This window comes from Ambystoma mexicanum, chromosome 4p, assembly GCF_040938575.1.
Source record: "Ambystoma mexicanum isolate Mex_15411 chromosome 4p, UKY_AmexF1_1, whole genome shotgun sequence".
NCBI classification, from domain to species: domain Eukaryota; kingdom Metazoa; phylum Chordata; class Amphibia; order Caudata; family Ambystomatidae; genus Ambystoma; species Ambystoma mexicanum.
In genome coordinates this window covers 924,941,737-924,967,959 of record NC_090927.1, presented here as the reverse complement: position 1 = coordinate 924,967,959, position 26,223 = coordinate 924,941,737, and positions in this window count along the sequence as shown.

Sequence of the window (26,223 nt, the reverse complement as noted above, 5' to 3'; positions counted from 1 at the left end):
TGCAATAGGGAACTCTCTCTAATGCATGTAACAGGCAACACAATTGGCTCAATGGGAGCAAAATGCAATTGGTCACTATCAGTAATGCAAGGAGCAGGCAACACAATTGGCTCAGTGGGAGCAGAATGCAATTGGGCACTATCAGTAATGCATGGAGCAGGCAACACAATTGGCTCAATGGGAGCAGAATGCAATTGGGCACTATCTCTAATGCATGGAACAGGCAACACAATTGGCTCAGTGGGAGTACATTGCAATTGGACACTCTCTCTAATGCATGGAAAAGGCAACACAATTGGCTCAATAGAAGCAGAAAGCAATTGTGAACTATCTCTAATGCATGAAACAGTCAACATAATTGGCTCAATGGAAGCGAAATGCAACTGGGCGCTATCTCTAATGCATGGAACAGGGAACACAATTGGCTCAATGGAAGCAGAATGCAACTGGGTGCTATCTCTAATGCATGGCGCAGGCAACACAATTGGCTCAATAGAAGCACAATGCAATTGGGCACTATCTCTAATGCATGGAACAGGCAACATAATTGGCTCAATAGAAGCAGAATGCAATAGGGAACTCTCTCTAATGCATGTAACAGGCAACACAATTGGCTCAATGGGAGCAAAATGCAATTGGGCACTATCAGTAATGCAGGGAGCAGGCAACACAATTGGCTCAGTGGGAGCAGAATGCAATTGGGCACTATCTCTAATGCATGGAACAGGCAACACAATTGGCTCAGTGGGAGTACATTGCAATTGGACACTCTCTCTAATGCATGGAAAAGGCAACACAATTGGCTCAATAGAAGCAGAAAGCAATTGTGAACTATATCTAATGCATGAAACAGTCAACATAATTGGCTCAATGGAAGCGAAATGCAACTGGGCGCTATCTCTAATGCATGGAACAGGGAACACAATTGGCTCAATGGAAGCAGAATGCAACTGGGTGCTATCTCTAATGCATGGCGCAGGCAACACAATTGGCTCAATAGAAGCACAATGCAATTGGGCACTATCTCTAATGCATGGAACAGGCAACATAATTGGCTCAATGGAAACAGAAAGCAATTGAGCACAATCTCTGATGCATGGAACAAGCAACACAATTGGCTCAATAGAAGCAGAATGCAATTGGGCACTATCAGTAATGCATGGAGCAGGCAACACAATTGGCTCCGTGTGATTAGAATGCAATTGAACACTATTAGTTATGCATAAAACAGGCAATAGAAATGCCTCAATAGAAGCAGAATGCAATTAGGCACTATCTATAATGCATGGAATAGGCAACATAATTGGCTCAATGGAAACTAAATGCAATTGAGCACTATCTCTAATGCATGGAACAGGTAACATAATTGGCTCCATGGGAGGAGAATGCAACTGGGCAATATCTCTAGTGCATGGAACAGGCAACATATTTGGCACAAAGGAAACAGAATGCAATTGAGCACTATCTCTAATGAGTGGAACATGCAATACAATTGGCTCAACAGAAGCAGAATGCAATAGGGAACTCTCTCTAATGCATGGAACAGGCAACACAATTGGCTCAATGGGAGCAAAATGCAATTGGGCACTATCAGTAATGCAGGGAGCAGGCAACACAATTGGCTCAGTGGGAGCAGAATGCAATTGGGCACTATCTCTAATGCATGGAACAGGCAACACAATTGGGTCAGTGGAAGTCGATTGCAATTGGACACTCTCTCTAATGCATGGAAAAGGCAACACAATTGGCTCAATAGAAGCAGAAAGCAACTGGGTGCTATCTCTAATGCATGGCGCCGGCAACACAATTGGCTCAGTGGGATTAGAATGCAATTGGGCACTATTAGTAATGCATAAAACAGGCAACCCAATAGGCTCAATAAAAGCACAACGCAATTGGGGACTATCTCTAATGCATGGAATAGGCAACACAATTGGCTCAATAGAAGCACAATGCAATTGGGCACTATCTCTAATGCATGGAACAGGCAACATAATTGGCTCAATGGAAACAGAATGCAATTGGGCACTATCAGTAATGCATGGAGCAGGCAACACAATTGTCTCAATGGGAGCAGAATACAACTGGGCAATATCTCTAGTACATGGAACAGGCAACATAATTGGCTCAATTGAAACAGAATGCAATTGAGCATTATCTCTAATGCATGGAACAGACAACACAATTGGCTCAATAGAAGCAGAATGCAACAGGGCACTACCTCTAATGCATGAAGCAAATAACACAATTGGCTCAGTGGGAGTAGAAATCAATTGGGCACTATCTCTAATGCATGGAACAGGCAACACAATTGGCTCAATAGAACCAGAAAGCAATTGATCCCTATCTCTAACGCTTGGAACAGGCAACACAATTGGCTCAGTGGGATAAGAATGCCATTGGGCACTATTAATAATGCATAAAACAGGCAACACAATTGGCTCAATAGAAGCAGAATGCAATTGGGCACTTTCTCTAATGCAGGGAACAGGCAACATACTTGGCTCAATGGGAGCAGAATGCAATTGGGCACTATCTCTAATGTATGGAACAGGCAACACAATTGGGTCAGTGGAAGTCGATTGCAATTGGACACTCTCTCTAATGCATGAAACAGGGAACACAATTGGCTCAATGGAAGCAGAATGCAACTGGGTGCTATCTCTAATGCATGGCGCAGGCAACACAATTGGCTCAGTGGGATTAGAATGCAATTGGGCACTCTTAGTAATGCATAAAACAGGCAACCCAATAGGCTCAATAAAAGCACAACGCAATTGGGCACTATCTCTATTGCATGGAACAGGCAACACAATTGGCTCAATAGAAGCACAATGCAATTGGGCACTATCTCTAATGCATGGAACAGGCAACATAATTGGCTCAATGGAAACAGAAAGCAATTGAGCACAATCTCTGATGCATGGAACAAGCAACACAATTGGCTCAATAGAAGCAGAATGCAATTGGGCACTATCAGTAATGCATGGAGCAGGCAACACAATTGGCTCCTTGTGATTAGAATGCAATTGAGCACTATTAGTTATGCATAAAACAGGCAATAGAAATGCCTCAGTAGAAGCAGAATGCAATTAGGCACTATCTATAATGCATGGAATAGGCAACATAATTGGCTCAATGGAAACTAAATGCAATTGAGCACTATCTCTAATGCATGGAACAGGTAACATAATTGGCTCCATGGGAGGAGAATGCAACTGGGCAATATCTCTAGTGCATGGAACAGGCAACATAAGTGGCTCAATGGAAACAGAATTCAATTGAGCATTATCTCTAATGCATGGAAAGGCAACACAATTTGCTCAATAGAAGCATAATGCAACAGGGCACTATCTCTAATGCATGGAGCAAATAACACAATGGGCTCAGTGGGAGTAGAATGCAATTGGGCACTATCTCTAATGCATGGAAAAGGCAACACAATTGGCTCAATAGAACCAGAAAGCAATTAATCACTATCTCTAACGCTTGGAACAGGCAACACAATTGGCTGAGTGGGATTAGAATGCAATCGGGCACTATTAATAATGCATAAAACAGGCAACACAATTGGCTCAATAGAAGCAGAATGCAATAGGGCACTATCTCTAATGCATGGCGCAGGCAACACAATTGGCTCAATAGAAGCAGAATGCAATTGGGCAATTTCTCTAATGCATGGAACAGGCAACAAACTTGGCTCAATGGGACTAGAATACAATTGGGGACTGTCTCTAATGCATGGAACAGGCAACACAATTGGCTCAATAGAAACAGAATGCAATAGGGCACTATCTCAAATGCATGGCGCAGGCAACACAATTGGATCAATAGAAGCAGAATGCAATCAAGCACTATCTCTAATGCATAGAACAGGTAACGCAATTGGCTGAATGGGAGCAGAATGCAACTGGGCAATATCTCTAGTGCATGGAACAGGCAACATAATTGGCTCAATAGAAGCAGAATGCAATAGGGAACTCTCTCTAATGCATGTAACAGGCAACACAATTGGCTCAATGGGAGCAAAATGCAATTGGGCACTATCAGTAATGCAGGGAGCAGGCAACACAATTGGCTCAGTGGGAGCAGAATGCAATTGGGCACTATCTCTAATGCATGGAACAGGCAACACAATTGGCTCAGTGGGAGTACATTGCAATTGGACACTCTCTCTAATGCATGGAAAAGGCAACACAATTGGCTCAATAGAAGCAGAAAGCAATTGTGAACTATATCTAATGCATGAAACAGTCAACATAATTGGCTCAATGGAAGCGAAATGCAACTGGGCGCTATCTCTAATGCATGGAACAGGGAACACAATTGGCTCAATGGAAGCAGAATGCAACTGGGTGCTATCTCTAATGCATGGCGCAGGCAACACAATTGGCTCAATAGAAGCACAATGCAATTGGGCACTATCTCTAATGCATGGAACAGGCAACATAATTGGCTCAATGGAAACAGAAAGCAATTGAGCACAATCTCTGATGCATGGAACAAGCAACACAATTGGCTCAATAGAAGCAGAATGCAATTGGGCACTATCAGTAATGCATGGAGCAGGCAACACAATTGGCTCCGTGTGATTAGAATGCAATTGAACACTATTAGTTATGCATAAAACAGGCAATAGAAATGCCTCAATAGAAGCAGAATGCAATTAGGCACTATCTATAATGCATGGAATAGGCAACATAATTGGCTCAATGGAAACTAAATGCAATTGAGCACTATCTCTAATGCATGGAACAGGTAACATAATTGGCTCCATGGGAGGAGAATGCAACTGGGCAATATCTCTAGTGCATGGAACAGGCAACATATTTGGCACAAAGGAAACAGAATGCAATTGAGCACTATCTCTAATGAGTGGAACATGCAATACAATTGGCTCAACAGAAGCAGAATGCAATAGGGAACTCTCTCTAATGCATGGAACAGGCAACACAATTGGCTCAATGGGAGCAAAATGCAATTGGGCACTATCAGTAATGCAGGGAGCAGGCAACACAATTGGCTCAGTGGGAGCAGAATGCAATTGGGCACTATCTCTAATGCATGGAACAGGCAACACAATTGGGTCAGTGGAAGTCGATTGCAATTGGACACTCTCTCTAATGCATGGAAAAGGCAACACAATTGGCTCAATAGAAGCAGAAAGCAACTGGGTGCTATCTCTAATGCATGGCGCCGGCAACACAATTGGCTCAGTGGGATTAGAATGCAATTGGGCACTATTAGTAATGCATAAAACAGGCAACCCAATAGGCTCAATAAAAGCACAACGCAATTGGGGACTATCTCTAATGCATGGAATAGACAACACAATTGGCTCAATAGAAGCACAATGCAATTGGGCACTATCTCTAATGCATGGAACAGGCAACATAATTGGCTCAATGGAAACAGAATGCAATTGGGCACTATCAGTAATGCATGGAGCAGGCAACACAATTGTCTCAATGGGAGCAGAATACAACTGGGCAATATCTCTAGTACATGGAACAGGCAACATAATTGGCTCAATTGAAACAGAATGCAATTGAGCATTATCTCTAATGCATGGAACAGACAACACAATTGGCTCAATAGAAGCAGAATGCAACAGGGCACTACCTCTAATGCATGAAGCAAATAACACAATTGGCTCAGTGGGAGTAGAAATCAATTGGGCACTATCTCTAATGCATGGAACAGGCAACACAATTGGCTCAATAGAACCAGAAAGCAATTGATCCCTATCTCTAACGCTTGGAACAGGCAACACAATTGGCTCAGTGGGATAAGAATGCCATTGGGCACTATTAATAATGCATAAAACAGGCAACACAATTGGCTCAATAGAAGCAGAATGCAATTGGGCACTTTCTCTAATGCAGGGAACAGGCAACATACTTGGCTCAATGGGAGCAGAATGCAATTGGGCACTATCTCTAATGTATGGAACAGGCAACACAATTGGGTCAGTGGAAGTCGATTGCAATTGGACACTCTCTCTAATGCATGAAACAGGGAACACAATTGGCTCAATGGAAGCAGAATGCAACTGGGTGCTATCTCTAATGCATGGCGCAGGCAACACAATTGGCTCAGTGGGATTAGAATGCAATTGGGCACTCTTAGTAATGCATAAAACAGGCAACCCAATAGGCTCAATAAAAGCACAACGCAATTGGGCACTATCTCTATTGCATGGAACAGGCAACACAATTGGCTCAATAGAAGCACAATGCAATTGGGCACTATCTCTAATGCATGGAACAGGCAACATAATTGGCTCAATGGAAACAGAAAGCAATTGAGCACAATCTCTGATGCATGGAACAAGCAACACAATTGGCTCAATAGAAGCAGAATGCAATTGGGCACTATCAGTAATGCATGGAGCAGGCAACACAATTGTCTCAATGGGAGCAGAAAACAACTGGGCAAAATCTCTAGTACATGGAACAGGCAACATAATTGGCTCAATTGAAACAGAATGCAATTGAGCATTATCTCTAATGCATGGAACAGACAGCACAATTGGCTCAATAGAAGCAGAATGCAACAGGGCACTACCTCTAATGCATGAAGCAAATAACACAATTGGCTCAGTGGGAGTAGAATGCAATTGGGCACTATCTCTTATGCATGGAACAGGCAACACAATTGGCTCAATAGAACCAGAAAGCAATTGATCACTATCTCTAACGCTTGGAACAGGCAACACAATTGGCTCAGTGGAATAAGAATGCCATTGGGCACTATTAATAATGCATAAAACAGGCAACACAATTGGCTCAATAGAGGCAGAATGCAATTGGGCACTTTCTCTAATGCATGGAACAGGCAACATACTTGGCTCAATGGGAGCAGAATGCAATTGGGCACTGTCTCTAATGCATGGAACAGGCAACACAATTGGCTCAATAGAAGCAGAATGCAATTGGTCACTATCAGTAATGCAAGGAACAGCCAACAAAATTTACTCAGTGGGATTAGAATGCAATTGGTCACTATTAGTTATGCATAAAACAGGCAACACAAATGTCTCAATAGTAGCACAATGCAATTGCGCACTATCTCTAATGCATGGAACAGGCAACACAATTGGCTCAATAGAAGCAGAATGCAATTGGGCACTATCTATAATGCATGGAACAGGCAACATAATTGGCTCAATGGAAACAGAAAGCAATTGAGCACTTTATCTAATGCATGGAACAGGTAACACAATTGGCTCAATGGGAGCAGAATGCAACTGGGCAATATCTCTAGTGCATGGAACAGGCAACATAATTGGCGAAAAGGAAACAGAATGCAATTGAGCACTATCTCTAATGCGTGGAACATGCAACACAATTGGCTCAATAGAAGCAGAATGCAATAGGGAACTCTCTCTAATGCATGGAACAGGCAATACAATTAGCTCAATGGGAGCAAAATGCAATTGTGCACTATCAGTAATGCAGGGAGCAGGGAACACAATTGGCTCAGTGGGATCAGAATGCAATTGGGCACTATCAGTAATGCATGGAGAAGGCAACACGATTGGCTCAATGGAAGCAGAATGCAATTGGGCACTATCTATAATGCATGGAACAGGCAACACAAATTGGTCAGTGGGAGTAGATTGCAATTGGACACTCTCTCTAATGCATGGAAAAGGCAACACAATTGGCTCAATAGAAGCAGAACGCAATTGTGAACTATCTCTAATACATGAAACAGGGAACATAATTGGCTCAATGGAAGCAAAATGCAACTGGGCGCTATCTCTAATGCATGGAACAGGCAGCACAATTGGCTCAGTGGGATTAGAATGCAATTGGGCACTATTAGTAATGCATAAAACAGGCAACCCAATTGGCTCAATAGAAGCACAATGCAATTGGGCACTATCTATAATGCATGGAACAGGCATCGCAATTGGCTCAATAGAAGCACAATGCAATTTGGCACTATCTCTAATGCATGGAACAGGCAACATAATTGGCTCAATGGAAACAGAAAGCAATTGAGCACCATCACTGATGCATGGAACAAGCAAAACAATTGGCTCAATCGAAGCAGAATGCAAGTGGGCACTATCAGTAATGCATGGAGCAGGCAACACAATTGTCTCAATGGGAGCAGAATGCAACTAGGCACTATCTCTAGTACATGGAAAAGGCAACATAAGTGGCTCAATGGAAACAGAATGCAATTGAGCATTATCTCTAATGCAAGGAAAGGCAACACAATTTGCTCAATAGAAGCATAATTCAACAGGGCACTATCTCTAATGCATAGAACAAATAACACAATGGGCTCAGTGGGAGTAGAATGCAATTGGGCACTATCTCTAATGCATGGAAAAGGCAACACAATTGGCTCAATAGAACCAGAAAGCAATTGATCACTATCTCTAAGGCTTGCAACAGGTAACACAATTGGCTGAGTGGGATTAGAATGCAATCGGGCACTGTCTCTAATGCATGGAACAGGCAACACAATTGGCTCAATAGAAGCAGAATGCAATAGGGCACTATCTCTAATGCATGGCGCAGGCAACACAATTGGCTCAATAGAAGCAGAATGCAATTGGGCAATTTCTCTAATGCATGGAACAGGCAACAAACTTGGCTCAATGGGACTAGAATACAATTGGGGACTGTCTCTAATGCATGGAACAGGCAACACAATTGGCTCAATAGAAACAGAATGCAATAGGGCACTATCTCTAATGCATAGAACAGGTAATGCAATTGGCTGAATGGGAGCAGAATGCAACTGGGCAATATCTCTAGTGCATGGAACAGGCAACATAATTGGCTCAATAGAAGCAGAATGCAATAGGGAACTCTCTCTAATGCATGTAACAGGCAACACAATTGGCTCAATGGGAGCAAAATGCAATTGGGCACTATCAGTAATGCAGGGAGCAGGCACCACAATTGGCTCCGTGGGAGCAGAATGCAATTGGGCACTATCAGTAATGCATGGAGCAGGCAACACAATTGGCTCAATGGGAGCAGAATGCAATTGGGCACTATCTCTAATGCATGGAACAGGCAACACAATTGGCTCAGTGGGAGTACATTGCAATTGGACACTCTCTCTAATGCATGGAAAAGGCAACACAATTGGCTCAATAGAAGCAGAAAGCAATTGTGAACTATCTCTAATGCATGAAACAGTCAACATAATTGGCTCAATGGAAGCGAAATGCAACTGGGCGCTATCTCTAATGCATGGAACAGGCAGCACAATTGGCTCAGTGGGATTGGAATGCAATTGGGTACTATTAGTAATGCATAAAACAGGCAACACAATTGGCCCAATAAAAGCACAATGCAATTGGGCACTATCTCTAATGCATGAAATAGGCAACGCAATGGGCTCAATAGAAGCACAATGCAATTGGGCACTATCTCTAATGCATGGAACAGGCAACATAATTGGCTCAATGGAAACAGAAAGCAATTGAGCACAATCTCTGATGCATGGAACAAGCAACACAATTGGCTCAATAGAAGCAGAATGCAATTGGGCACTATCAGTAATGCATGGAGCAGGCAACACAGTTGTCTCAATGGGAGCAGAATACAACTGGGCAATATCTCTAGTACATGGAACAGGCAACATAATTGGCTCAATTGAAACAGAATGCAATTGAGCATTATCTCTAATGCATGGAACAGACAACACAATTGGCTAAATAGAAGCAGAATGCAACAGGGCACTACCTCTAAAGCATGAAGCAAATAACACAATTGGTTCAGTGGGAGTAGAATGCAATTGGGCACTATCTCTAATGCATGGAACAGGCAACACAATTGGCTCAATAGAACCAGAATGCAATTGATCACTATGTCTAACGCTTGGAACAGGCAACACAATTGGCTCAGTGGGATAAGAATGCCATTGGGCACTATTAATAATGCATAAAACAGGCAACACAATTGGCTCAATAGAAGCAGAATGCAATTGTGCACTTTCTCTAATGCATGGAACAGGCAACATACTTGGCTCAATGGGAGCAGATTGCAATTGGGCACTATCTCTAATGCATGGAACAGGCAACACAATTGGGTCAGTGGAAGTCGATTGCAATTGGACACTCTCTCTAATGCATGAAACAGGGAACGCAATTGGCTCAATGGAAGCAGAATGCAACTGGGTGCTATCTCTAATGCATGGCGCAGGCAACACAATTGGCTCAGTGGGATTAGAATGCAATTGGGCACTATTAGTAATGCATAAAACAGGCAACCCAATAGGCTCAATAAAAGCACAACGCAATTGGGCACTATCTCTAATGCATGGAACAGGCAACACAATTGGCTCAATAGAAGCACAATGCAATTGGGCACTATCTCTAATGCATGGAACAGGCAACATAATTGGCTCAATGGAAACAGAAAGCAATTGAGCACAATCTCTGATGCATGGAACAAGCAACACAATTGGCTCAATAGAAGCAGAATGCAATTGGGCACTATCAGTAATGCATGGAGCAGGCAACACAATTGTCTCAATGGGAGCAGAATACAACTGGGCAATATCTCTAGTACATGGAACAGGCAACATAATTGGCTCAATTGAAACAGAATGCAATTGAGCATTATCTCTAATGCATGGAACAGACAACACAATTGGCTCAATAGAAGCAGAATGCAACAGGGCACTACCTCTAATGCATGAAGCAAATAACACAATTGGCTCAGTGGGAGTAGAATGCAATTGGGCACTATCTCTAATGCATGGAACAGGCAACACAATTGGCTCAATAGAACCAGAAAGCAATTGATCACTATCTCTAACGCTTGGAACAGGCAACACAATTGGCTCAGTGGGATAAGAATGCCATTGGGCACTATTAATAATGCATAAAACAGGCAACACAGTTGGCTCAATAGAAGCAGAATGCAATTGGGCACTTTCTCTAATGCATGGAACAGGCAACATACTTGGCTCAATGGGAGCAGAATGCAATTGGGCACTGTCTCTAATGCATGGAACAGGAAACACAATTGGCTCAATAGAAGCAGAATGCAATTGGTCACTATCAGTAATGCAAGGAACAGCCAACACAATTGACTCAGTGGGATTAGAATGCAATTGGTCACTATTAGTTATGCATAAAACAGGCAACACAAATGTCTCAATAGTAGCACAATGCAATTGCGCACTATCTCTAATGCATGGAACAGGCAACACAATTGGCTCAATAGAAGCAGAATGCAATTGGGCACTATCTATAATGCATGGAACAGGCAACATAATTGGCTCAATGGAAACAGAAAGCAATTGAGCACTTTATCTAATGCATGGAACAGGTAACACAATTGGCTCAATGGGAGCAGAATGCAACTGGGCAATATCTCTAGTGCATGGAACAGGCAACATAATTGGCGCAAAGGAAACAGAATGCAATTGAGCACTATCTCTAATGCGTGGAACATGCAACATACTTGGCTCAATGGGAGCAGAATGCAATTGGGCACTATCTCTAATGCATGGAACAGGCAACACAATTGGGTCAGTGGAAGTCGATTGCAATTGGACACTCTCTCTAATGCATGAAACAGGGAACGCAATTGGCTCAATAAAAGCACAACGCAATTGGGCACTATCTCTAATGCATGGAACAGGCAACACAATTGGCTCAATAGAAGCACAATGCAATTGGGCACTATCTCTAATGCATGGAACAGGCAACATAATTGGCTCAATGGAAACAGAAAGCAATTGAGCACAATCTCTGATGCATGGAACAAGCAACACAATTGGCTCAATAGAAGCAGAATGCAATTGGGCACTATCAGTAATGCATGGAGCAGGCAACACAATTGTCTCAATGGGAGCAGAATACAACTGGGCAATATCTCTAGTACATGGAACAGGCAACATAATTGGCTCAATTGAAACAGAATGCAATTGAGCATTATCTCTAATGCATGGAACAGACAACACAATTGGCTCAATAGAAGCAGAATGCAACAGGGCACTACCTCTAATGCATGAAGCAAATAACACAATTGGCTCAGTGGGAGTAGAATGCAATTGGGCACTATCTCTAATGCATGGAACAGGCAACACAATTGGCTCAATAGAATCAGAAAGCAATTGATCACTATCTCTAACGCTTGGAACAGGCAACACAATTGGCTCAGTGGGATAAGAATGCCATTGGGCACTATTAATAATGCATAAAACAGGCAACACAATTGGCTCAATAGAAGCAGAATGCAATTGGGCACTGTCTCTAATGCATGGAACAGGCAACACAATTGGCTCAATAGAAGCAGAATGCAATTGGTCACTATCAGTAATGCAAGGAACAGCCAAAACAATTGACTCAGTGGGATTAGAATGCAATTGGTCACTATTAGTTATGCATAAAACAGGCAACACAAATGTCTCAATAGTAGCACAATGCAATTGCGCACTATCTCTAATGCATGGAACAGGCAACACAATTGGCTCAATAGAAGCAGAATGCAATTGGGCACTATCTATAATGCATGGAACAGGCAACATAATTGGCTCAATGGAAACAGAAAGCAATTGAGCACTTTATCTAATGCATTGAACAGGTAACACAATTGGCTCAATAGAAGCAGAATGCAATAGGGAACTCTCTCTAATGCATGGAACAGGCAATACAATTAGCTCAAAGGGAGCAAAATGCAATTGGGCACTATCAGTAATGCAGGGAACAGGGAACACAATTGGCTCAGTGGGATCAGAATGCAATTGGGCACTATCAGTAATGCATGGAGAAGGCAACACGATTGGCTCAATGGGAGCAGAATGCAATTGGGCACTCTCTATAATGCATGGAACAGGCAACACAAATTGGTCAGTGGGAGTAGATTGCAATTGGACACTCTCTCTAATGCATGGAAAAGGCAACACAATTGGCACAATAGAAGCAGAACGCAATTGTGAACTATCTCTAATACATGAAACAGGGAACATAATTGGGTCAATGGAAGCAAAATGCAACTGGGCGCTATCTCTAATGCCTGGAACAGGCAGCACAATTGGCTCAGTGGGATTAGAATGCAATTGGGCACTATTAGTAATGCATACAACAGGCAACCCAATTGGCTCAGTAGAAGCACAATGCAATTGGACACTATCTATAATGCATGGAACAGGCATGGCAATTGGCTCAATAGAAGCACAATGCAATTGGGCACTATCTCTAATGCATGGAACAGGCAACATAATTGGCTCAATGGAAACAGAAAGCAATTGAGCACCATCTCTGATGCATGGAACAAGCAACACAATTGGCTCAATCGAAGCAGAATGCAAGTGGGCACTATCAGTAATGCATGGAGCAGGCAACACAATTGTCTCAATGGGAGCAGAATGCAACTAGGCACTATCTCTAGTACATGGAAAAGGCAACATAAGTGGCTCAATGGAAACAGAATTCAATTGAGCATTATCTCTAATGCATGGAAAGGCAACACAATTTGCTCAATAGAAGCATAATGCAACAGGGCACTATCTCTAATGCGTGGAGCAAATAACACAATGGGCTCAGTGGGAGTAGAATGCAATTGGGCACTATCTCTAATGCATGGAAAAGGCAACACAATTGGCTCAATAGAACCAGAAAGCAATTAATCACTATCTCTAACGCTTGGAACAGGCAACACAATTGGCTGAGTGGGATTAGAATGCAATCGGGCACTATTAATAATGCATAAAACAGGCAACACAATTGGCTCAATAGAAGCAGAATGCAATAGGGCACTATCTCTAATGCATGGCGCAGGCAACACAATTGGCTCAATAGAAGCAGAATGCAATTGGGCAATTTCTCTAATGCATGGAACAGGCAACAAACTTGGCTCAATGGGACTAGAATACAATTGGGGACTGTCTCTAATGCATGGAACAGGCAACACAATTGGCTCAATAGAAACAGAATGCAATAGGGCACTATCTCAAATGCATGGCGCAGGCAACACAATTTGATCAATAGAAGCAGAATGCAATCAAGCACTATCTCTAATGCATAGAACAGGTAACGCAATTGGCTGAATGGGAGCAGAATGCAACTGGGCAATATCTCTAGTGCATGGAACAGGCAACATAATTGGCTCAATAGAAGCAGAATGCAATAGGGAACTCTCTCTAATGCATGTAACAGGCAACACAATTGGCTCAATGGGAGCAAAATGCAATTGGTCACTATCAGTAATGCAAGGAGCAGGCAACACAATTGGCTCAGTGGGAGCAGAATGCAATTGGGCACTATCAGTAATGCATGGAGCAGGCAACACAATTGGCTCAATGGGAGCAGAATGCAATTGGGCACTATCTCTAATGCATGGAACAGGCAACACAATTGGCTCAGTGGGAGTACATTGCAATTGGACACTCTCTCTAATGCATGGAAAAGGCAACACAATTGGCTCAATAGAAGCAGAAAGCAATTGTGAACTATCTCTAATGCATGAAACAGTCAACATAATTGGCTCAATGGAAGCGAAATGCAACTGGGCGCTATCTCTAATGCATGGAACAGGGAACACAATTGGCTCAATGGAAGCAGAATGCAACTGGGTGCTATCTCTAATGCATGGCGCAGGCAACACAATTGGCTCAATAGAAGCACAATGCAATTGGGCACTATCTCTAATGCATGGAACAGGCAACATAATTGGCTCAATGGAAACAGAAAGCAATTGAGCACAATCTCTGATGCATGGAACAAGCAACACAATTGGCTCAATAGAAGCAGAATGCAATTGGGCACTATCAGTAATGCATGGAGCAGGCAACACAATTGGCTCCGTGTGATTAGAATGCAATTGAGCACTATTAGTTATGCATAAAACAGGCAATAGAAATGCCTCAGTAGAAGCAGAATGCAATTAGGCACTATCTATAATGCATGGAATAGGCAACATAATTGGCTCAATGGAAACTAAATGCAATTGAGCACTATCTCTAATGCATGGAACAGGTAACATAATTGGCTCCATGGGAGGAGAATGCAACTGGGCAATATCTCTAGTGCATGGAACAGGCAACATAAGTGGCTCAATGGAAACAGAATTCAATTGAGCATTATCTCTAATGCATGGAAAGGCAACACAATTTGCTCAATAGAAGCATAATGCAACAGGGCACTATCTCTAATGCATGGAGCAAATAACACAATGGGCTCAGTGGGAGTAGAATGCAATTGGGCACTATCTCTAATGCATGGAAAAGGCAACACAATTGGCTCAATAGAACCAGAAAGCAATTAATCACTATCTCTAACGCTTGGAACAGGCAACACAATTGGCTGAGTGGGATTAGAATGCAATCGGGCACTATTAATAATGCATAAAACAGGCAACACAATTGGCTCAATAGAAGCAGAATGCAATAGGGCACTATCTCTAATGCATGGCGCAGGCAACACAATTGGCTCAATAGAAGCAGAATGCAATTGGGCAATTTCTCTAATGCATGGAACAGGCAACAAACTTGGCTCAATGGGACTAGAATACAATTGGGGACTGTCTCTAATGCATGGAACAGGCAACACAATTGGCTCAATAGAAACAGAATGCAATAGGGCACTATCTCAAATGCATGGCGCAAGGAACACAATTGGATCAATAGAAGCAGAATGCAATCAAGCACTATCTCTAATGCATAGAACAGGTAACGCAATTGGCTGAATGGGAGCAGAATGCAACTGGGCAATATCTCTAGTGCATGGAACAGGCAACATAATTGGCTCAATAGAAGCAGAATGCAATAGGGAACTCTCTCTAATGCATGTAACAGGCAACACAATTGGCTCAATGGGAGCAAAATGCAATTGGGCACTATCAGTAATGCAGGGAGCAGGCAACACAATTGGCTCAGTGGGAGCAGAATGCAATTGGGCACTATCAGTAATGCATGGAGCAGGCAACACAATTGGCTCAATGGGAGCAGAATGCAATTCGGCACTATCTCTAATGCATGGAACAGGCAACACAATTGGCTCAGTGGGAGTACATTGCAATTGGACACTCTCTCTAATGCATGGAAAAGGCAACACAATTGGCTCAATAGAAGCAGAAAGCAATTGTGAACTATCTCTAATGCATGAAACAGTCAACATAATTGGCTCAATGGAAGCGAAATGCAACTGGGCGCTATCTCTAATGCATGGAACAGGGAACACAATTGGCTCAATGGAAGCAGAATGCAACTGGGTGCTATCTCTAATGCATGGCGCAGGCAACACAATTGGCTCAATAGAAGCACAATGCAATTGGGCACTATCTCTAATGCATGGAACAGGCAACATAATTGGCTCAATGGAAACAGAAAGCAATTGAGCACAATCTCTGATGCATGGAACAAGCAACACAATTGGCTCAATAGAAGCAGAATGCAATTGGGCACTATCAGTAATGCATGGAGCAGGCAACACAATTGGCTCCGTGTGATTAGAATGCAATTGAACACTATTAGTTATGCATAAAACAGGCAATAGAAATGCCTCAATAGAAGCAGAATGCAATTAGGCACTATCTATAATGCATGGAATAGGCAACATAATTGGCTCATTGGAAACTAAATGCAATTGAGCACTATCTCTAATGCATGGAACAGGTAACATAATTGGCTCCATGGGAGGAGAATGCAACTGGGCAATATCTCTAGTGCATGGAACAGGCAACATATTTGGCACAAAGGAAACAGAATGCAATTGAGCACTATCTCTAATGAGTGGAACATGCAACACAATTGGCTCAACAGAAGCAGAATGCAATAGGGAACTCTCTCTAATGCATGGAACAGGCAACACAATTGGCTCAATGGGAGCAAAATGCAATTGGGCACTATCAGTAATGCAGGGAGCAGGCAACACAATTGGCTCAGTGGGAGCAGAATGCAATTGGGCACTATCTCTAATGCATGGAACAGGCAACACAATTGGGTCAGTGGAAGTCGATTGCAATTGGACACTCTCTCTAATGCATGGAAAAGGCAACACAATTGGCTCAATAGAAGCAGAAAGCAACTGGGTGCTATCTCTAATGCATGGCGCCGGCAACACAATTGGCTCAGTGGGATTAGAATGCAATTGGGCACTATTAGTAATGCATAAAACAGGCAACCCAATAGGCTCAATAAAAGCACAACGCAATTGGGCACTATCTCTAATGCATGGAATAGGCAACACAATTGGCTCAATAGAAGCACAATGCAATTGGGCACTATCTCTAATGCATGGAACAGGCAACATAATTGGCTCAATGGAAACAGAATGCAATTGGGCACTATCAGTAATGCATGGAGCAGGCAACACAATTGTCTCAATGGGAGCAGAATACAACTGGGCAATATCTCTAGTACATGGAACAGGCAACATAATTGGCTCGATTGAAACAGAATGCAATTGAGCATTATCTCTAATGCATGGAACAGACAACACAATTGGCTCAATAGAAGCAGAATGCAACAGGGCACTACCTCTAATGCATGAAGCAAATAACACAATTGGCTCAGTGGGAGTAGAAATCAATTGGGCACTATCTCTAATGCATGGAACAGGCAACACAATTGGCTCAATAGAACCAGAAAGCAATTGATCCCTATCTCTAACGCTTGGAACAGGCAACACAATTGGCTCAGTGGGATAAGAATGCCATTGGGCACTATTAATAATGCATAAAACAGGCAACACAATTGGCTCAATAGAAGCAGAATGCAATTGGGCACTTTCTCTAATGCAGGGAACAGGCAACATACTTGGCTCAATGGGAGCAGAATGCAATTGGGCACTATCTCTAATGTATGGAACAGGCAACACAATTGGGTCAGTGGAAGTCGATTGCAATTGGACACTCTCTCTAATGCATGAAACAGGGAACACAATTGGCTCAATGGAAGCAGAATGCAACTGGGTGCTATCTCTAATGCATGGCGCAGGCAACACAATTGGCTCAGTGGGATTAGAATGCAATTGGGCACTCTTAGTAATGCATAAAACAGGCAACCCAATAGGCTCAATAAAAGCACAACGCAATTGGGCACTATCTCTATTGCATGGAACAGGCAACACAATTGGCTCAATAGAAGCACAATGCAATTGGGCACTATCTCTAATGCATGGAACAGGCAACATAATTGGCTCAATGGAAACAGAAAGCAATTGAGCACAATCTCTGATGCATGGAACAAGCAACACAATTGGCTCAATAGAAGCAGAATGCAATTGGGCACTATCAGTAATGCATGGAGCAGGCAACACAATTGTCTCAATGGGAGCAGAATACAACTGGGCAAAATCTCTAGTACATGGAACAGGCAACATAATTGGCTCAATTGAAACAGAATGCAATTGAGCATTATCTCTAATGCATGGAACAGACAGCACAATTGGCTCAATAGAAGCAGAATGCAACAGGGCACTACCTCTAATGCATGAAGCAAATAACACAATTGGCTCAGTGGGAGTAGAATGCAATTGGGCACTATCTCTTATGCATGGAACAGGCAACACAATTGGCTCAATAGAACCAGAAAGCAATTGATCACTATCTCTAACGCTTGGAACAGGCAACACAATTGGCTCAGTGGAATAAGAATGCCATTGGGCACTATTAATAATGCATAAAACAGGCAACACAATTGGCTCAATAGAAGCAGAATGCAATTGGGCACTTTCTCTAATGCATGGAACAGGCAACATACTTGGCTCAATGGGAGCAGAATGCAATTGGGCACTGTCTCTAATGCATGGAACAGGCAACACAATTGGCTCAATAGAAGCAGAATGCAATTGGTCACTATCAGTAATGCAAGGAACAGCCAACAAAATTTACTCAGTGGGATTAGAATGCAATTGGTCACTATTAGTTATGCATAAAACAGGCAACACAAATGTCTCAATAGTAGCACAATGCAATTGCGCACTATCTCTAATGCATGGAACAGGCAACACAATTGGCTCAATAGAAGCAGAATGCAATTGGGCACTATCTATAATGCATGGAACAGGCAACATAATTGGCTCAATGGAAACAGAAAGCAATTGAGCACTTTATCTAATGCATGGAACAGGTAACACAATTGGCTCAATGGGAGCAGAATGCAACTGGGCAATATCTCTAGTGCATGGAACAGGCAACATAATTGGCGAAAAGGAAACAGAATGCAATTGAGCACTATCTCTAATGCGTGGAACATGCAACACAATTGGCTCAATAGAAGCAGAATGCAATAGGGAACTCTCTCTAATGCATGGAACAGGCAATACAATTAGCTCAATGGGAGCAAAATGCAATTGGGCACTATCAGTAATGCAGGGAGCAGGGAACACAATTGGCTCAGTGGGATCAGAATGCAATTGGGCACTATCAGTAATGCATGGAGAAGGCAACACGATTGGCTCAATGGAAGCAGAATGCAATTGGGCACGATCTATAATGCATGGAACAGGCAACACAAATTGGTCAGTGCGAGTATATTGCAATTGGACACTCTCTCTAATGCATGGAAAAGGCAACACAATTGGCTCAATAGAAGCAGAACGCAATTGTGAACTATCTCTAATACATGAAACAGGGAACATAATTGGCTCAATGGAAGCAAAATGCAACTGGGCGCTATCTCTAATGCATGGAACAGGCAGCACAATTGGCTCAGTGGGATTAGAATGCAATTGGGCACTATTAGTAATGCATAAAACAGGCAACCCAATTGGCTCAATAGAAGCACAATGCAATTGGGCACTATCTATAATGCATGGAACAGGCATCGCAATTGGCTCAATAGAAGCACAATGCAATTTGGCACTATCTCTAATGCATGGAACAGGCAACATAATTGGCTCAATGGAAACAGAAAGCAATTGAGCACCATCTCTGATGCATGGAACAAGCAATACAATTGGCTCAATCGAAGCAGAATGCAAGTGGGCACTATCAGTAATGCATGGAGCAGGCAACACAATTGTCTCAATGGGAGCAGAATGCAACTAGGCACTATCTCTAGTACATGGAAAAGGCAACATAAGTGGCTCAATGGAAACAGAATGCAATTGAGCATTATCTCTAATGCAAGGAAAGGCAACACAATTTGCTCAATAGAAGCATAATGCAACAGGGCACTATCTCTAATGCATGGAACAAATAACACAATGGGCTCAGTGGGAGTAGAATGCAATTGGGCACTATCTCTAATGCATGGAAAAGGCAACACAATTGGCTCAATAGAACCAGAAAGCAATTGATCACTATCTCTAAGGCTTGCAACAGGTAACACAATTGGCTGAGTGGGATTAGAATGCAATCGGGCACTGTCTCTAATGCATGGAACAGGCAACACAATTGGCTCAATAGAAGCAGAATGCAATAGGGCACTATCTCTAATGCATGGCGCAGGCAACACAATTGGCTCAATAGAAGCAGAATGCAATTGGGCAATTTCTCTAATGCATGGAACAGGCAACAAACTTTGCTCAATGGGACTAGAATACAATTGGGGACTGTCTCTAATGCATGGAACAGGCAACACAATTGGCTCAATAGAAACAGAATGCAATAGGGCACTATCTCTAATGCATAGAACAGGTAATGCAATTGGCTGAATGGGAGCAGAATGCAACTGGGCAATATCTCTAGTGCATGGAACAGGCAACATAATTGGCTCAATAGAAGCAGAATGCAATAGGGAACTCTCTCTAATGCATGTAACAGGCAACACAATTGGCTCAATGGGAGCAAAATGCAATTGGGCACTATCAGTAATGCAGGGAGCAGGCACCACAATTGGCTCAGTGGGAGCAGAATGCAATTGGGCACTATCAGTAATGCATGGAGCAGGCAACACAATTGGCTCAATGGGAGCAGAATGCAATTGGGCACTATCTCTAATGCATGGAACAGGCAACACAATTGGCTCAGTGGGAGTACATTGCAATTGGACACTCTCTCTAATGCATGGAAAAGGCAACACAATTGGCTCAATAGAAGCAGAAAGCAATTGTGAACTATCTCTAATGCATGAAACAGTCAACATAATTGGCTCAATGGAAGCGAAATGCAACTGGGCGCTATCTCTAATGCATGGAACAGGCAGCACAATTGGCTCAGTGGGATTGGAATGCAATTGGGTACTATTAGTAATGCATAAAACAGGCAACACAATTGGCCCAATAGAAGCACAATGCAATTGGGCACTATCTCTAATGCATGAAATAGGCAACGCAATGGGCTCAATAGAAGCACAATGCAATTGGGCACTATCTCTAATGCATGGAACAGGCAACATAATTGGCTCAATGGAAACCGAATGCAATTGAGCACTATCTCTGAAGCATGGAACAAGCAACACAACTGGCTCAATAGAAGCAGAATGCAATTGAGCACTATCAGTAATGCATGGAGCAGGCAACACAATTGTCTCAATGGGAGCAGAATGTAATTGGGCACTATCTCTAGTGCATGGACCAGGCAACATAATTGGCTCAATGGAAGCAGAATGCAATTGGGAACTATCGGTAATGCGTGGAGCAGGCAAAACAATTGGCTCAATGGGAGCTGAATGCAATTGGACAAAATCAGAAATGCATGGAATAGGCAACACAATTGTCTCAATAGAAGCAGAATGCAGTAGGGCACTATCATTAATGCATGCAACAGGCAACACAATTGGCTCAATAAAAGTAGAATGCAGTAGGGCACTATCTCTAATGCATGGCGCAGGCAACACAATTGGCTCAATAGAAGCAGAATGCGATTGGGCACTATCAGTAATGCAAGGAACAGGCAACACAATCGGCTCAGTGGGATTAGAATGCAATTGGGCACTATTAGTTATGCATAAAACAGGCAACACAAATGGCTCAATAGTAGCAGAATGCAATTGGGCACTATCTATAATGCATGGAACAGGCTTCATAATTGGCTCAATGGAAACAGAATGCAATTGAGCACTATCTCTAATGCATATAACAGGTAACACAATTGGCTCAATGGGAGCAGAATGCAAATGGGTAATATCTCTAGTGCATTGAACAGGCAAGATAATTGCTCAATGGAAACAGGATGCAATTGAGCCCTACCTCCAATGCATGGTACAGGCAACACAATTGTCTCAATGGGAGCAAAATGCAATTGGGCACTATCAGTAATGCAGGGAGCAGGCAACACAATTGGCTCAGTGGGAGCAGAATGCAATTGGGCACTATCAGTAATGCATGGAGCAGGCAACACAATTGGCTCAATGGGAACAGAATGCAGTTGGGCACTATCTCTAATGCATGGAACAGGCAACACAATTGGCTCAGTGGGAGTAGATTGCAATTGGACACTCTCTCTAATGCATGTAAAAGGCAACACAATTGGCTCAATAGAAGCAGAAAGCAATTGTGAACTATCTCTAATGCATGAAACAGGCAACATAATTGGCTCAATGGAAGCAAAATGCAACTGCGTGCTATCTCTAATGCATGGAACAGGCAGCACAATTGGCTCAGTGGGATTAGAATGCAATTGGGCACTATTAGTTCTGCATAAAACAGGCAACACAAATGGCTCAATAGTAGCACAATACAATTGCGCACTATCTCTAATGCATGCAACAGGCAACACAATTGGCTCAATAGAAGCAGAATGCAATTGGGCACTATCTATAATGCATGGAACAGGCTTCATAATTGGCTCAATAGAAACAGAATACAATTGAGCACTATCTCTAATGCATATAACAGGTAACACAATTGGCTCAATGGGAGCAGAATGCAACTGGGTAATATCTCTAGTGCATGGAACAGGCAACATAATTGGTGCAAAGGAAACAGAATGCAATTGAGCACTATCTCTAATGTGTGGAACATGCAACACAATTGGCTCAATAGAAGCAGAAAGCAATAGGGAACTCTCTCTAATGCATGCACAATGGCAACACAATTGTCTCAATGGGAGCAAAATGCAATTGGGCACTATCAGTAATACAGGGAGCAGGCAACACAATTGGCTCAGTGGGAGCAGAATGCAATTGGGCACTATCAGTAATGCAAGGAGCAGGAACCATAATTGGCTCAATGGGAACAGAATGCAGTTGGGCACTACCGCTAATGCATGGAACAGGCAACACAATTGGCTCAGTGGGAGTAGATTGCAATTTGACACTCTCTCTAATGCATGGAAAAGCAACACAATTGGCTCAATAGAAGCAGAAAGCAATTGGGCACTATCTCTAATGCATGAAACAGTGAACACAATTGGCTCAATGGAAGCAGAATGCCACTGGGTGCTACCTCATGGGATGCATGGAACAGGCAACACAATTGGCTCAGTGGGATTAGAATGCAATTGGGCACTATTAGTAATGCATACATCAGGCAACCCAATTGCCTCAATAGAAGCACAATGCAATTGGGCACTATCTCTAATGCATGGAACAGGCATCGCAATTAGCTCAATAGAAGCACAATGCAATTGGGCACTATCTCTAATGCATGGAACAGGCAACATAATTGCCTTAATGGAAACAGAAAGCTATTGAGCACTATCTCTGATGCATGGAACAAGCAACACAATTGGTTCAATAGAATCAGAATGCAATTGGGTACTATCAGTAATGCATGGAGCAGGCAACACAATTGTCTCAATGGGAGCAGAATGCAACTGGGCACTATCTCTAGTACATGGAACAGGCAACATAATTGCCTCTATTGAAACAGAATGCAATTGAGCATTATCTCTAATGCATGGAACAGGCAACACAATTGGCTCAATAGAAGCAGAATGCAACAGGGCACTACCTCTAATGCATGGAGCAAATAACACAATTGGCTCAGTGGGAGTAGAATGCAATTGGGCACATCTCTAATGCATGGAACAGACAACACAATTGGCTCAATAGAACCAGAAAGCAATTGTTCACTATCTCTAAGGCTTGGAACAGGCAACACAATTAGCTCGGTTGGATTAGAATGCAATTGGGCACTATCTATAATGCATGGAACAGGTAACACAATTGGCTCAATGGGAGCAGAATGCAACTGGGCAATATCTCTAGTGCATGGAACAGGCAACATAATTGGCGCAAAGGAAACAGAATGCAATTGAGCACTATCTTTAATGCGTGGAACATGCAACAGAATTGTCTCAATAGAAGCAGAATCCAATAGGGAACTCTCTCTAATGCATGGAACAGGCAACACAATTGGGTCAGTGGGAGTAGATTGCAATTGAACACTCTCTAATGCATGGAAAAGGCAACACAATTGGCTCAATAGAAGCAGAAAACAATTGTGAACTATCTCTAATGCATGAAACAGGGAACATAATTGGCTCAATGGAAGCAAAATGCAACTGGGCGCTATCTCTAATGCATGGAACAGGCAACACAATTGGCTCAGTGGGATTAGAGTGATATTGGGCACTATTAGTACTGCATAAAACAGGCAACACAATTGGCTCAATAGAAGCACAATGCAATTGGGCACTATCTCTAATGCATGGAACAGGCAACGCAATTGGCTCAATAGAAGCACAATGCAATTGGGCACTATCTCTAATGCATGGAACGGGCAACATAAATGGCTCAATGGAAACAGAAAGCAATTGAGCACTATCTCAGATGCATGGAACAAGCAACACAATTAGCTCAATAGAAGCAGAATGCAATTGGGCACTATCAGTAATGCATGGAGCAGGCAACACAATTGTCTCAATGGAAGCAGAATGCAATTGGGCACTATCTCTAATGCATGAAACAGGCAACACAATTGGCTCAGTGGGAGTAGATTGCAATTGGACACTATCTCTAATGCATGGAACAGGCAACACAATTGGCTCAGTGGGATTAGAATGCAATTGGGCACTTTTCGTAATGCATAAAACAGGCAACCCAATTGGCTCAATGGAAGCACAATGCAATTGGGTACTATCTCTAATGCATGGAACAGGCAACGCAATTGGCTCAAAAGAAGCACAATGCAATTGGGCACAGTCTTGAATGCATGGAACAGGCAACATAATTGGCTCAATGGAAACAGAAAGCAATTGAGCACTATCTCTGATGCATGGCACAAGCAACACAATTGGCTCAATAGAAGCAGAATGCAATTGGGCACTATCAGTAATGCATGGAGCAGGCAACACAATTGTCTCAATGGGAGTAGAATACAACTGGGCACTATCTCTAGTACATGGAACAGGCAACATAATTGGCTCAATTGAAACAGAATGCAATTGAGCATTATCTGTAATGCATGGAACAGGCAACACAATTGGCTCAATAGAAGCAGAATGCAACAGGGCACTACCTCTAATGCATGGAGGAAATAACACAATTGGCTCAGTGGGAGTAGAATGCAATTGGGCACTATCTCTAATGCATGGAACAGGCAAAACAATTGGCTCAATAGAACCAGAAAGCAATTGATCACTATCTCTAAGGCTTGGAACAGTCAACACAATTGGCTCAGTGGGATTAGAATGCCATTGGGCACTATTAATAATGCATAAAACAGGCAACACAATTGGCTCAACAGAAGCAGAATGCAAATAGGCACTAATGCATGGAACCGGCAACACACTTGGCTCAATGGGAGCAGAATGCAATTGGGCACTATCTCTAATGCATGGAACAGGCAAAACAATTGGCTCAATAGAACCAGAAAGCAATTGATCACTATCTCTAAGGCTTGGAACAGTCAACACAATTGGCTCAGTGGGATTAGAATGCCATTGGGCACTATTAATAATGCATAAAACAGGCAACACAATTGGCTCAACAGAAGCAGAATGCAAATAGGCACTAATGCATGGAACCGGCAACACACTTGGCTCAATGGGAGCAGAATGCAATTGGGCACTGTCTCTATTGCATGGAACAGGCAACACAATTGGCTCAATAGAAGCAGAATGCAATTGGGCACTATCAGTAATGCAAGGAACAGGCAACACAATTGGCTCAGTGGGATTAGAATGCAAATGGGCACTATTAGTTATGCATAAAACAGGCAACACAAATGTCTCAATAGTAGCACAATGCAATTGAGCACTATCTCTAATGCATGGAACAGGCAATACAATTGGCTCAATGGAAACAGAATGCAATTGAGCACTATCTCTAATGCATGGAACAGGTAACACAATTGGCTCAATGGGAGCAGAATGCAAATGGGCAATATCTCTAGTGCATGGAACAGGCAATATAATTGGCGCAAAAGAAACAGAATGCAATTGAGCACTATCTCTAATCCGTGGAACA